Raw genomic sequence first — 3,637 nt, forward strand, 5'->3', positions numbered from 1 at the left:
TTTTGGTGTACTTGGTACCAAATACTAAATTCGGGTGCATAATTCTGACACAAGTAATTGCATAAACTTTTCACATGTTGTGCTTAAAACCAAACCAAACTGTTGCGTTGAACTTGGACATCTTGAATTGAGAGAACTGGTAACTTTATTTTAATACATATATATGAAGAATTTAAGAAAATAAAGGCTTCCTCGGAGGTGTGCCTCTTAAAATTATTTTCTTTGTTATTAGACATAAAATAAGAAATTTTATAGCACTTGCAGTGAAATTATACTAGAGTACAAGCAGAACCAAAACAAAGTTGCAAAATCTATTGACTAATTTAGGGGGATGTCTCTTTGGAAATTTAAATTTTCTGTGAGAGTTAAGTTACCATAAGTATTGGTATACATTGCTTCTCTCTCTTCAAATAAGTAACTAAATACCAACGCAAATCTCAGACTTATTTAACACAACAGTTTTTAGCAATGGAAAACCTACAAATTTTTCCTTGGTTCAGGGCTCAAATACAAAACTGAACGGGATGGGAGATGATGGCAGCCCTCCAGTGAAAAAAATGATGATAGACATTCACGCAAACGGAAAAATGATGATAAACAAGATGCCAACAGTAAAGAAGGAACACTTGGATGACTATGAAGCGCCAATGGAAACTGATGAAGAGCATGCCAAGAGAACCTGTGCCTCTGTGCCTGAACCTTTACATTTAAATCCCAGTTTGAAACACACTTTGGCACAATTCCATTTCAGTAGCCAGAGATCTCTGGGTGGACCAGCAGCATTTTCCGCTCGGTATTCCCAAGAAAGCATGTCACCTACTGTATTTCTGCCTCTTCCATCTCCTCAGGTTCTTCCTGGTCCACTGCTCATCCCTTCTGATAGCTCCACAGAACTCACCCAGACTGTGTTGGAAGGGGAGTCTATTTCTTGTTTTCAGGTTGGAGAAGAAAAGAGACTGTTTGCCCCAAGTCCTAAAGTCTGTTCTCCGAGAATTTTCACTCCAACAAATAAATACAGTATGTGATGAATTGTACATCTATTGTTCAAGGTGTACATCAGACCATCTTCATATCTTAAAGGTCCTGGGAATACTTCCATTCAATGCCCCATCCTGTGGGCTGATCACATTAACTGATGCACAAAGACTGTGTAATGCTTTATTGCGGCCACATACTTTTCCTCAAAATGGTAGTACACTTCCTGCTAAAAACTCATTGGCTCAGTTGAAGGTAACTGGCAGTGCCTTTGAAGTGGAACATGAATGCTTAGGCAAATGTCAGGATTTATTTGCACCCCAGTTTTATGTTCAGCCAGATGCTCCGTGTATTTCAGCGTCTGGAGTGCTGTGGAATGTTTGCACCCCAGACATTTGTGATGCATTCTCACAGATCACCCGACAAAAGGACTTGCCACTGGGGCTTTGAATCAGCCAAATGGCATTGCTATCTTCACGTGAACCAAAAATACTTAGGGACACCTGAAGAAAAGAAACTGAAGATAATTTTAGAAGAAATGAAGGAGAAATTTAGCATGAGAAATGGGAAGAGGACTCAATCCAAGATAGATACACCACCAGGAGTGGAATTACAGTCACGGTATCCAGTTATAAAGCAAGAAGGTGACCATGTTTCTCAGACACATTCATTTCTACACCCCAGCTATTACTTATACATGTGTGATAAAGCGGTTGCCCCAAATGTGTGGCTTACTTCGGCTGTATCCTAGCCTAAAGAGGTCACAAAGACAGAGGCAAGTAGATCTATACTAAGACATTCGGAGAAGCCTCACAGCAGTGGGAAACATCAAAAAACAGTGTCTTATCCAGATGTCTCACTAGAGGAACAGGAGAAAATGGATCTAAAAACAAGTAGAGAATTATATAGCCACTTAGATCCATCAGTCTCAAATAATTCTACAAGCAAAAAGAAACCTGAGTCTACCACTTGCAACTTAGCCAGAGACACAAGTAAGGTGGGAATTGACCGTGATGCTGCAGCTTCATCTCCACTTCTTGTCAAAGATGTCATTTGTGAGGATGATAATGGAAAAATCATGGAAGAAGTAATGAGAACTTATGTAAAACAACAGGAAAAACTGAACTCAATTTTGCAGAAGAAGCAACAACTTCAGATGGAAGTTGAAATGTTGAGTAGCTCAAAAGCTGTGAAGGAACTCCCTGAAGAATAGCAGAATTTACAGAAAGAGCTTGAATCTTTGCAGAATGAACATGCTCAAAGAGTGGAAGAATTTTATGTTGAACAGATTTAGACATAAAATTAGAGCAGGCAATGAAACAAAAATGTACCTGTGACTCAAATTTAGAAAAAGATAAAGAAGCTGAATATGCAGCACAGCTGGCAGAACTGAGACAGAGATTGGACTATGCTGAGGCTGATAGGCAAGAACTCCAAGATGAACTCAGACAGGAACGGGAGGCAAGACAGAAGTTAGAGATGATGATAAAAGAGCTAAAGCTGCAAATTTTGAAATCATCAAAAACTGCTAAAGAATAGAAACCTTTAAAGAGATTCATCTGTGTGTTCCCAACAGGGTTTATTTTTGTTTGTTTGTTTGCTTTGGTAATAGAATTCTGAACAATTTATCTGCATGAAAATAACTAGGCATTGTATCCATTTGTAGAGCAGAGAAAGTGAAGAGATTATATATTAGTATATAAATTTTTACATTTTCCAAATGAATGAAAATGTGTGTTTCTTTGTACTTTTTTTTCAACCAGCTCAGTAACAGTACTTTATGGTTTCAACTATTAGATAATCTGCCTATATTTCCAATGCAATTTAGCAGTTGCATACTTTTTAAAAGCTGCATTGTGTGATGGAAAATAGTTTTGATCAATTTTGTTATCCATATTTCAGATTCAACTTTAGATACAATGGTGGCTTCATATTTCATATATAGAGCTACTCAAGGAGTTGAATCTCCATTTTTTTTCATGAACACAATCTCCTTTCTAAGTTAATATAGTATACTCATTATTATAATCAAAATTTGTTTAATTTTGTTCATATTGTGGAATGAATTTCCACCAGTTCTCTTCTATTTAATGTCTCCTAAGAGACATTTTGTCAATAGAGGAATTTCATTGATGAGGTTATAGCACACCCCATGGGGAAGGATAACATGCTTTCTTATACACAGCTGCTAAACACTATTATAATTAATTTTGTTTAAATGTGGTTATATTTAGAAAAAAATTTTTATGTAGCAACTTTAGAAGAGGGAATAAAATGTAATAATTTTTGAACTTTTATGTTGTTAATAGTGGTGTGAAAATATTAATGTACTTGAGAAAAACTGATACCACTGATGTACATCAGTTTCTATGCAACCCATAATCCTCCTGTACAGTTTCTGTATGTAGTTGTGGGTCTTACTGATATTTATATAATGGATTTGTTTTCCTTAATGGATTTGTTTTCCTTTAAATTGTAAAACATTAAACACTTTGAAGGTTAAAAAAAGAAAAATATTTGGGAAACAGCAACTATAAGGATTGTGGAAGTGGGTGACTGATGCTGAGTCTGATGAAAGACTGATAAAAGAAAATGACCTAAGATCTATTAATCAACAATTTAAAACAAAGGACCTCACTGTTAGTATTTAAAGAGACCCTCA

The 3,637-nt window shown here is 36.2% G+C and overlaps 1 pseudogene; it reads left to right on the forward strand.

Moving 5' to 3' along the window:
- The first annotated feature begins 485 nt into the window (after positions 1 to 485).
- On the forward strand, positions 486 to 2,514 carry LOC133088584 (ski-like protein; annotated as a pseudogene).
- The last annotated feature ends 1,123 nt before the right edge of the window (positions 2,515 to 3,637 follow it).

This window comes from Eubalaena glacialis, chromosome 3 (assembly GCF_028564815.1).
Source record: "Eubalaena glacialis isolate mEubGla1 chromosome 3, mEubGla1.1.hap2.+ XY, whole genome shotgun sequence".
NCBI lineage: Eukaryota > Metazoa > Chordata > Mammalia > Artiodactyla > Balaenidae > Eubalaena > Eubalaena glacialis.